The sequence below is a fragment of the Petaurus breviceps genome, unplaced genomic scaffold, assembly GCF_028583685.1.
Source record: "Petaurus breviceps papuanus isolate PSGF00001 unplaced genomic scaffold, PetGlider_PUasm1.0 90740, whole genome shotgun sequence".
NCBI lineage: Eukaryota > Metazoa > Chordata > Mammalia > Diprotodontia > Petauridae > Petaurus > Petaurus breviceps.
In genome coordinates this window covers 3,119,893-3,132,244 of record NW_027187330.1, presented here as the reverse complement: position 1 = coordinate 3,132,244, position 12,352 = coordinate 3,119,893, and positions in this window count along the sequence as shown.

Below are 12,352 nucleotides of genomic sequence, written 5' to 3'. Positions count from 1 at the left end.
GACAATGTCCTTTACTCCTGTTCATCACAGTTCCCTCTGGTTATGTGACAGGTGAAAGATGAAATGACTGAGGAAACAAAGTTTCAGCCTTCTTATGCAGCAATACATGCCAATTGCCCAACAACAAAACCAGATCTCCTCAGTTTAGACCTGAACCCTGAATACAGGAAGAGGCAGACTTTTAACACAATAGAAACAATTAATCAAATAAGGCCAATTAATTAAAAGGAAACAGTTACAACATTAGATCAGGAACTTTCCAAATTGGGAGGGGAAGAATGAACAGGTACAATTCCTGAATTCAGAAAAAAGAGATGTCCCAACTCTTTGCAAGGGTCTGTAAACAATCAAAGGAACAGGAAAATAATAACTGACTGGTCGGTATGGCATCCAGTTTTCAGATGACATAAGGATTGCTTGAGATGTACAATTGAGAGGAAACTTGCATCAATGTTTGGGTCTGATCAGCATAACCCAGATCTTTGGTTAAGGGTCTCTAAGCAGCAGATAGAGGTGGTCCAACTTCCCAGCCATGCAGGGCTAGGTTTAAATAATGTAGTAAGGTTTTCTCCTAATTCCTACCTTTCTCTAATTATCTGTTTGAGCTTTCTCACACCCACCATACACTTTTCCATTACCCTCTTTGTTAGTTCTTTAAAGGGAGTGGTGTTTCGTGTCTTACTGCCATATAGTATCACTGATTAAATCTTAGCATTGAAAAGATAGATTTCTGCTTTCATGAGTAGCTTGGGGTCAATACAAGAGCTTTTCCCAAAGTAATCTAGCCTACTACCTTCTTCCTATTTGACTCCAGGCCCAACTCCCACTGGCTGTCCCAGATATACATACTGTTGGACAAGCTCTACAGCGTCCACCTAAATTCATGTTGAAATCTAGGCAATAGACATTTTTCATTTGTTTGGTCTTTCCTGTGTGGGTGGACAGGCTGAATTCCTTTGAGTGATTACAGATTTCTGCCAGGAGGTTTTGCAGTGTTCAGAGGTTCATGGAAATCAAAACAATGTCATCTGCCAACAGGAGCATCTTAAGGACCTTACCATTCACAGAGAATCATTTTTTTGACCTGGATTCTGCATTGGGTCTCCAAGATCAGAATTAATTTTTTAAAAAGAAGAAAGAAGAAAATGAGAAAAAGATATGGCATGCACTTGAAACTACTTAACCCTGAATTATTTAAAGAAGCCATTGAAAATCAAAAATGGGAAATGGACAAGAAAAATGACATTGATAACTATAATAATTTTATACAGAAGTTTAATAAACATAAATTAATTGCACAACAAAGAGGCTACAATTGCCTAGAAAATGCCTTGGTCAGCAAACATTTGACTTTATTGCTGAATGGTGAGAAATAGCTGCCTAATGCCACCAATACTGGGTCAGAATATAAAAATTTGTAAAACTCTTACAAAAAAAAGATGATGGATGGTCATGAGTAATATTGTCTCATAAGTCAGAGAGAAGCAGTAGAGGATAAAATCAGCATAAAGAAAATTTCACAAGTTATCCAATGTCAACTGAAGGGCATCCAAGAAAGAAAGTAAAAGAACTACAAACAGCAGAAAAATGGAAAATATCTGCAAAAACCATTTTAACAAACTGTTTTCTCCATGAAGGATGGTGAAAACATTATGTTTGGACCCAGCATCATAGTCTGGGTATGTTTATAGAAAGGATAGAAGGAGCAACATGGACAACAAAGGTAGGAAAAGACTGGACCAAGTACATGAGAGGGGATCTATGCTGGGGATAGTGCAATTATGAGAGTATTGAGGGACTGATTGTAGCGGCAAGCACCCCAGCATCCCCAGGGTGTCTGCCAACACAGGCTCTTGGATCTGCTTTGATAAAGGAAAGCAATTCAAAGTGGGTTAACAAGCTTACTTTAATCAGTCAATATGTATCATTTACCTAGTTCAGGGGAAAAAGGTCAGCACCCCGAACTTCAGAATATACAGACAGAATTATCAAGACAGAAACAGATCAAGTAGACAGGTTTCCAAACTGTCCAACCATTACATCCATACCAAATCAACATCTGGGTTTTTCAAAGCCGAGGTGGGGCTCTCAACAATGGCTTCCCATAATTTCATCTGATCAAATCACAGAACACTTCTCAAAGTGAGCCCCAAAACAAAGCTACACATCAAGGCTTATATAGCCTTCTCCTGGCTCAGAGAATGTAACAACCTTTTGGACCCACTGGCCAATCAAAAAGTATCTACTGAAAAACAAGCCTCCTACCCCAGGCTCCAGGTGCACTTTAGCCTAGGGCAGGGAAGATCTTAAAAATTTACATTCCCATTACACTGATGCACAAGATATCTGAAGGAGAAGAAAATACTTGTAAAAAATTCCACATTGGGGGCGGCTAGGTGGCTCAGTGAATAGAGCACCGGCCCTGGAGTCAGGAGAACCTGAGTTCAAATCTGGCCTCAGACACTTAACACACAAAAAAACTAGCCATGTGACCTCAGGCAAGTCGCTTCACCCCAACTGCCCTCTAAAAAGCAAAAACAAAACAAAACAAAAATTCCACATTACCAAGAGGACGTCAATAACTACTGACTATCTACCTACTCTCCCTTCTACTCAAAATCTTTATAGGGTCATCTGTATACAAAATGAGGGCATATTTTGGCATATTTTAAAGTATTAAGAGAGGGTAAGTAGGCTTTTATAAGCAACAGTCATCAATGGATCACATCTTTACCATTTTAAAATTAACTGAAAGACACAGAGAACAGAAGATACCCGTGCTTATTGTTTACTAATTGTGAAAAAAGTATTTGATGTGATAGGACAAAACAATGTCTTATAGGTTCTGTTTGTATTTTTTAAATTTATTCATTTTTTTCAATTAACAAGCATTATTTTGACACCCAAATTCCCCCATTATAGGTTCTTGTACAGGTAAGTGTGCCCCATTCACACATCTAGATCATTCATGTTTTCTTGGAAGATGAAACAACAGAAAGAACCCTGTTCAGTGACCCTCTGATAATAAACATCAAGGTTGGCATAAAACAAGGAGACATTCACTTGCCAAAGGTAATTGTCACTATGATGGAGAAGATCCAGGACAGAGTACATAAACTAACAGATGACAAGTATCAGAAATACAGATCCAAACCCCCAAATTCAGTGAATAAACTGTCCTGAAATTGGAGCATCATTGCAGACAAAATTGTTGCCCACACTTGCCCAGGCATAATGCTGACCCATAAAATTGTAGAAACAGCATTTTTTAAATAGATATCACAATAGAAAACACTCATAACCTCCAAACTACATAGAATAAAAAGATTTCAAAAAATAGAGACCTAGAGGAGAAAATCAAAGCCATGTGGCGGGCGATAATAAAGTACACATCATCCCCCAGCAATAATGGAGGTGGCCCAAAGTTGTTTTTGGTGAGCTTACAGCCCAGTACTATTATTCAATTACAAAAAACAATAGTCTACCAAACATTAAATATAAAAGAACAGTAAGAGGGTTGTGATATGATGAAGAATGGTTTCTATACGAACTCCATGAGTTCAACTCCATTATCCATGAAGATAATGATAGTAATAGCTCGTATTTACATACATTATCCCATTGCATCCTCACCACAAACCTGCAGAATGGATATGCAGAAAATATTAGTAAATTGATTAGTGATTAAGATTAAATATTGATAAAGACCTTTCAAATACAACCTTTCAAACAGAACACTAGAGCTAAGAAGGGACTAGAAAAATAAAAGAATTAGTGACATCAGGCATGTTTAGCCTGGAGAAAGGAAGATGAAAGACCAGGAAAACTGGGTTTAAGTGCTAGAAGTCTTTCCTATAGAGGAAGTATTAGATTAATTCTGCTTGACCCAGAGGAGAGAACCAGGAGCAATGGATGGAAGACACAAAGAAACCTACTTGGCTTGATGTTAGGAAAAACTTCCCAACAATGAAAGTGGTTCCAAAAGTACAATGGCTTGCTTCCAGAGGTGATGGACTCCTTTTCCTTATGTCTTCAATAGAGGCTGGTTGACTACTTGGTGGGTACATTATAGTGAGGACTCCTTTGGGTATGGCTTGAACTAATGGTCAATGAGCTCCCTTCCAACTCTCAAGTTCTGTGGTTCTGTGAAGGGCTCTGTTGAAGCCAAAAATCATCCAACTTCCCAGAGATCTGATCTTGTCATCATTTTACAAAAAGACCCTCTTTCATCTCCTCTTGCCTGTTGAATATTCTCTTTGTTTTTCCAGAGATGGCTAATATTCTGCTCTTCTCAGTTTACCTAATCTGTCCTGCCCTGCTTCCTCCATTTGACTTCTAGTCTGGGCAGTCTATAAGACCTGGACACCATATTCTTTGGACTCTTTCCCATAGGTGCTCATCATGCCCATCCTCAGCTTTGGGTACCTGCCAGCATCTATTTCCTCTGGTGCCAGGCTGAAGAGTCACAATGGGAGCGGGGGAAGTGGGGTCAGGGAGAGAAGGAATCACAGACCCATGTAGACCCAACCTTCTACAAATTCCTGCTAATTTCTTCCTTCCTTCCTTCCTTCCTTCCTTCCTTCCTTCCTTCCTTCCTTCCTTCCTTCCTTCCTTCCTTCCTTCCTTCCTTCCTTCCTTCCTTTCTCTCTCTCTCCCTCCCTCCCTTCCCCCCCTCTCTCTCCCTCTTTCTCTCTGTCTCTCTGTCTCTGTCTCTCTCTCTGTCTCTCTCTGTCTCTCTCTCTGTCTCTCTCTCTCTCCCTCTCTCTTTCTCTGTCTCTCTTTAGTTTTCAACATTCACTTCCATAAGATTTTTAGCTCCAAATTTTCTCCCCTTCTCCCTACACAAGATGGAGTGCAATATGATATAGGCTTTATGTATACATTCATACTAAGCATATTCTTACATTAGCCATGTTGTAAAGAAGAATTAGAAACAATGGAAAGAACCGTGAGAAAGAAGAAGCAAAGAGAGCAAATATATGCTTAAATATGCATTCCAACTCCATAGTTCTTTTTCTGGATGTGAATAGCATTTTCCATCATGAGTCTTTTGAAGTTGTCTTAGATACTGGCATTGCTAAGAGGTAAGTCTATCAAAGTCAGTCATAGCATGCAATGTTGCTGTTACTGTGTACAATGTTCTCCTGGTTCTGCTCACATCACTCAGCATCAGCTCATGTAAATCTTTCCAGGTTTTTCTGAAATCTGCCTGCTCATCATTTCTTATGGAAAATTTGAATTCAATCACATTCCTATACCACAACCTGTTCAGGCATTCCCCAACTGATGGGCATCCCCTCAACCTCCAACTCTCGGCTACCACAAAAGGAACCACTACAAGTAATTTTTGCACATGTGAGTCCTTTTCCCATTTTTATGATCTCTTTGGGATATGGATCCAGAAGTGGCACTGCTGGGTCAAAGGATATGCACAGTCCTACAGATCCAAACTGCTCTCCAGGATGGTTGGATCAGTCCACAACTCCACATACAATGCACCAGTGTTCCAGTTTTCCTACATCTTCTTCAACACCCACCACCTTCCTGTTTTGTCATGTTACCTGCTAATTTCAACAGGCCATTCATACTATTGACAATTCTATTCTTCCCTCATGCTCCTCACAATGACTGTACCGAACCTTTTCACCATTTTTAAGCCATCAGTTGTGTTCCCCATGTCCCCAATTCTCTGGTTGACTGTGTCTTCTGCTTTGCTAAGAAAATTAAGGTCCTCTCTTGGGTACCCTCTTTCTTCCTTCCTCTTTATCCATCCTTGGTGCCTTCCCCTCTATGATCAGGAGAGAACAAAATTCACATCCATTCCAAGGCTAAATTGAATGTGAATTTCTAAGCACTTGGGCCCCATCACTGTCTGCCTCCTTTGGGACCCTGACCCTACAAAAAATGATGCTACACCATGATTTTCATCACTTCAGGAAGCCTGCCTCCAAAAACATGAACTGATATCCCTTCTCTGAGAACATTTTTCATGTCCCTTCCTCCCCAACAGCTCTCTGCCTTGCCTTCTCCGGCCTCTACCTTTCTCATAACTTAATGAAAAAAGTCATTTATTAAGCCCCTCATAAGTGCAAAGCCCTGTGCTAGGGATACAAATAGAAAAACAAGACAGTCTCTGCAGTTCTAATAATGGGAGCCAACCAAGGAGGGTTCACCTGCAAAGCAGATGGAAAAGCCCCCTGGCCTTTGGGTGCAGCATCAAGGAAAGGGAGTGATTCATCTTATTTTACATTATTTCCACTGATAAAAAAGGATCAGCTTCTATTGTGGAGCCAGTTAACAGGGTCCAGGACTTTGGTGGCAAAAACTCAATTTTCTGGGCCTTTAGAAGCCGTGGCTGCCAAAGGGGCAGAGGCTGTAGCTTTTGCAAATGAAGTTGCCAGGTCACATTCCACAAGGGTTGATTTCCTGAATGATGGCTTCAGGGGCTGGAATAGATACAGGACTGTGAGAGGGGAGGGAGGCTGTGGTGCTGCTGTGCCAAGGCTCTTCTCCGGTGGGGTCTGAGGGAAGGTGGTGATGGCGCTGGTGCCGGTGGTTTGGCTCACCTGGTCCATGCTACCTCTCATCTCTTCTTTGAGGGTGCTGTTCCTTCACTCCTTTTGTTAGCTCCCATTCTGTCCAGGCTGAAGCCAATGCTGCTCTCACTATTACCCCAGTCTTAACCTTCTGTGTGTTGTCACCCAAAGCTGGCCCCCTGCCACCATCTGTTTCCTTGGTTCCTGTGCCAGGCTGGAGAGCACAGAACCATGCAAACTTGAACTTGGCACATTTCAAATTCATGCTGCCTATCTCTAGTAGAGCACTCGAGGCTGCTTAATAATCCTTTTATTTCTCTCTGTTACTTCATAGCTAACTTCCCACTCTCCCCTAGGGCCTTTGCTTATGCAGTTCACACCATCTGCAATGCACCCTTCTCCCCACCCAGTTCACCCCCCACTATTCAAATCCTAATCATCTTTGGGGATCCAGCTTCATGCCAAGCCACCTCTGTAGGCTACTATAGGCCACCTCGGGTTCTACCAGCTCACGGGGCCAATGGACTTGGGCCAGCCTGTCTTTATCAGCTCTGTTGTGCATGGGGGGCCAAGTGTGCTGCAGTGAAAAGGCCATGACTGAAACTTATAATCAAAAAGTCCAGCTTGGCTGCAGTGAGAGGTAATGAAGGCCCCAGCTAGGACTGATTAGGGTTGAGTGAGAATGGAAAGGAGCTGAGAGATGTAAGGAATTATATTCTTTATTAGAATTGATAGGACTGGGCACTTGGTTGGATGTTGGGGAGTGAGTGGGGGAGTTCTCCACTGAGATGGAGAACCAGAAATGAATGGTGTTTTAAGTCTGGCGATTGGGACAGGTGCTCTCGTTAAAGAAAAGATTAGATTAATATTCAATAAGCACTTACTATGTGTCAGGCATTGTGCCTTTAAGCACTAGGAATACAAATACTGTACAAGTTCCTGCCCTCAAGAAGCTTCAATTCTAATGGGGGAAGACAGGACAGAAGAAGGAGCAGAGAAGCCAAGGTGGGTGTGGTATATGGGGAAGGGGCAGGTAGGGACTCTGGAGGTGGGGAAAGGTGGAAAAGTAGTCCAGAGTCAGGAGGAGAGCCAGGGCAGAGGTGAACATGACTCTGGTGGAATTTCTTGAAACTGAAGTTCAAAGAAGGAACTCACAGATGAGAGAAAAGTTGCAGGGGTGGAGGTATCTCCAGGGGAGAAGTGGAGCAGGGGAAAGATGAAATGACTGAGGAAAGAAAGGTTGGTGCTTCTGAGCATCTCAATTTATTAAGCAGTTTATGCCAATTGCATGACAAATGGGGACCAAGCCTCCTCAGCTTTGCCACTGGACCCAAAATACAGTGGGAGACAGACTTTTATGCATTAAAATCAATTAATCAAATAAGACTAATTAGTTAAAAAGAAACCATTAACCAGGATACAAAATTAGGTAATCTGATTTCTAATTGGAGGAAAGATTAGGAACTTTCCAATTTGGGAGGGGGAGAGCAAACAGGTGTAATTCCCTCCCTGAAATCAGAAAAAGGGGTGCCTGTATTCAGTCAAAGGCAAATTGAAACAATAACTGATTCATCCTGGGGCGGCTCGGTGACGCAGTGAATAGAGTACCAGGCCTGGAGTCAGGAGGACCTCAAGATACAAGTTCAAGTCTGGCCTCAGATACTTAACACTTACTAGCCTTGTGACCTTGGGCAAGTCACTTAACCCCAGTTGCCCCGCCCTCCCCTCTCCAAAAAAAAAAGTTAAAAAAATAACTGATTCATCCGTACAGGGCCAGTTTTCAGATAAGACATGTGGGTTGCTTGAGATGTATAATTGTAAGAAAACTCCCAGCATCGATCTTTGGATTTGACTGGGTTTCTGATCGGCATGACCTAAATCCTTAGTTAGGGGTCTCCAAGCAGCAGGCAGAGGAAGTCCAGCTTCCTACAGTCAAACAGTGCAATAAAGTTCCCCATAAGTGAATAAAGTTTTCTCACAAGACAGAAATTGGACTAGACCCATAATTGAATTTAAAGGAGAGTTAGCTGGCTCCAGAATTGAATCACAAGATGGAGTCAGTGTGGTCCACTAAATTCCCACTACTACTTGCTGTTCTAATTCCCTCAGAAAGGCACTGGGGTGGAGAGGGAGAAATGATCAAGAGAAGCTGTTTGAAGTTGTAGGGATTAAGCAGGTAGAGATGTCTAGATTACTCTTATGAGGGGCAAACAGCACACACTTATATTTACCACAAATGCTATTTTAGAAGTGTTAACACAATTAGGAGGACCTGAATTAAAAAATACTTACTAGCTGTGTGACCCTGGGCAAGTCATTTAACCCTGTTTGCCTCAGTTTCCTTGTCTCTTAAGATCCTAGGGTTTCTGTGAGGATGAAATGGGATAATGTTTGTAAGATATTTTGCAAACCTTGGAGCTCTATATAAATGCTAGCTATTTATTGTATTTGCTTTTATTTATTAAGTACTTACTACAGGCCAGGCATTGTGCTAGGTAGGGAGGATACAAGCACAAAGTTGAGACAGCCCCTGCCCTCAAGAAATGTACATTTTAGGGGAGGAGCCAGCAGATATACCTCCAAGCAGATGCTATACATATAAAGAGAAGAGACCGAGTCCTAGAAGGGGAGAAGGCTGAGGGGGAGGGGAAGCTGGAGAGGCCTCTGGTAAGAGGTGGACCCGGCTGAACTCGGAAGGATGCCAGGAATCCTAAAAGGTGGAGAGAAGGAGGGCATGCATTCCAGGCTTGGAGGTAGCTGATGCAAAGGTATGGAGGAGGGAGAATAGGAAGAAAGCCAGTATGTTTGGATTCTACAGGGAGTGGATGAAGCCAGATTAATCTCCTTGAAACACCATTTTCTTTCTCTTTTTTTTTTTTTGCTTTTTGGAGGGCAATTGGGGTTAAGTGACTTGCCCAAGGTCACATGGCTAGTTTTGTAAGTTTCTGAGGCCAGATTTGAACTCAGGTCCTCCTGCCCCCAGGGCTGGTACTCTATTTAGTGTGCTACCTAGCACCCCCCCACCCCCAAACACCCTTTTCAACATCAATTCAACAACAAGAAGAAAAACCTATTAAATACCTACAGTATTCATTACATGCTAAATCTTAGTTTATTCACCACTATAGTAGTGATGCAGTAAAAAGGCCAGACCTTTGAATGGCAATGAAGGAGTTTGTAATTTACCCTTTAGGAGATAGGAAGTCACTGGAAATAGGGTAGGGAAACATTTTTTTTTGTCCTGGAGCCCTGGGGCACTGTGGTGAGGTCTATGAACCCCTCCTTAGAAGAATATTTTTAAATGAATAAAATAAAATACATAAGATTGCAAAGGTACTCAATTATATATTGAAATAAGCATGTAATGGTGGGTTTTTTTTCCCCATTTAAGTTCATGGAGGTGAGGGTGGGGAGTTGTCTGTGGATCCCAGGTTAAAAACCCTGGCACTGAAGTTTTCAATTCACTTCAATTCCTGAACAACAAACATCAATGAATATTCCAGGCCCTGTGCCTTAGGTAGTAAGGATTCAAAATCAAATATAAAAATTGTCCTTTCTTGTAAGGAATTTACACTGGGTGGGGGCAGGGCATAAAGCAGGAAGGGGGAAGGAGGGGGGTTCACATAACTATACACAAATAAGTCAGTAAAGATACATAAAAAGCCCAAACAAAATCATTTGGGCCGAGATGCTCAAAGCTTGATGAATTGGCACTTTCCTTGAGGGGAATTCCTCCTCTCTTTCCTCTCCAGGGGTTGGATTGATGACCTCTGATGCTGGCTTCCTAAAGTCAGCATTAACCCCTTTCAGCACTCAGTGCTTCTGAAGCTCGCTCCTCTCTTTTCTCGGCTACCATCCTAGTCCAGGCTCCCACCCATGCATGCCCAGATCAGAGGGTCTCAGATTTAGAACTGGTGGGGACCTTAGAAGTCATTTAACTCACCCGCCCTCCATTTTATATAGATCATGAAACTGAGGCCCAGACAGGTTGGGACTTCCCCACAGTCACACAAATAGGAAGCTGGGATTTAACCCCAGGCCTGGTCTTTCCCACTCTCTGAAGTTTCCCAACTGCTCTCAGGGATATTCATCTATCTCTTGGTGAACCAAGGCCAGATTAATCTCCTTGAAACACCATTTTCAACATCAATTCAACAACAACAAAAAGAAAAGAAATCTATTAAATACCTACTGTGTTTAGTACATGCTAAGTCTTAGAAGAGATAAGGAATTAGCTTAGACATGTGTTTTGCTATAGTCTCATAAAAGGGCTGCTCATAACACAATTGAGAAAGTCTTGGGATGGAGGCCCTTGGTCAGACACCTTTACCAGAGATAAAAGGCAAGGTCTTCGCTCATACCTGGTATGGGTAAGTGTAGATATTTAAACCAGCCAGCCTTCCACTGCTTAGAATACTGGGTTAGCCAGCTGGGTGGTATAGCACATAGAGCATCTAGCCTGGAATCAGAAAGACCTCAGTTCAGATCTGGCCTCAGACACTTACCAGCTCTGTGATCCTGGGTAAGTCACTTAATCCCTATTTGCCTGAGTTCCTCATCTGTAAAATGGGAACACTCTAGAAGAAAATGGTAAACCACTTCAGTGTCTTTGCCAAGAAAACTCCAAAATGGGGTCAGAAAAAAGTCAAAAACAACAATACCAACACTCTGGTCGAGCCAGCCTCTTCTTGGGAGAGTTGAAGTATTGTCTTGAAGGATTCAGAAATGGGGAGCAGATAAAGCTCCAAGAAGTTCCAGTCCACTGGGCCACAAAGGGTTGCTTTTTGTTCCCTGTCTCCCTTAGTATGGTGTGTGGCCCCAGCTGGTATATTTCCAGGAAAAGCAGCCAAAAGCTCATGGGGAGAGTTAGTGTCTTCCTGAGTGTCTCACATGGTCCCCGATCACAGCCTGCAGTTCTTCGGAAACAGGACAGAAGAAATGCTACAAATTGTGATGAAATATTGCAGATTTTTCCTGAGAACCATATATCGGACCCTCCATGACTCAGCTCGATTCCCCATGACTGGTAACAATTTTCCCTGCAGCAAGCATCTCATAGAATCAGATTCAGAGAGGCAATCTCGTCCAATCCCTTCATTGTACAGTTGGCAAAATTGAGGCCTCGGGAAGTTAAGAGACTTTACATCTGACTGATCTCACATGAAAGCTTCTGCAGGAAATTGGAGAGAGCTCCATTCTCCATATCCCTACATTCAAACAGGAGCTTTCAAAATGAGCCTGACCAATTTTATTGATATGAATCCTCAGGAAGGATAACCTGACTTTGTATATCAGTTTGGCAGTAAGAACTAATTTCAGCATATAGACTTGATAAATGGAATAATTCTGGGACACGTATTTGCTTTCCTTTCTACATGACGTCAGTGCCAACACCCTCCAGATTTGTAGATAGCTTTTAATGTGATTGGCACAGAACTGAGTTTTTCTATTTTATTTAATGAAATCGCCACGAGTACATACATGTAAGAACTGAGTATTTGGTAAGAACTAAGTGCCTGAGGCAGCATTTGAGGAGAAATTCTGAGACTCCCAGGGCCCGTGTTCTTTCTTTTGTAGTAGGATGTATACACAGACGACCATAGTGCAAAATAAACTAGGTAAGTGTAGCAGAGTTGTAAACAAAGTGCTTTGTGAGTACGAAGGAAGTTTCATTTCCTACGGGGGGGGGGGGGGGGGACCGAAGGGAGGTGAAAATTTGAAATAGTGGGGGGTTGGGGGGGATTTTAAAAACCACGAAAAACCCCCATGTCGAGTTACTCGCTGAGAAGGTACGCTCCTCAAGCGCAGAGATTAAA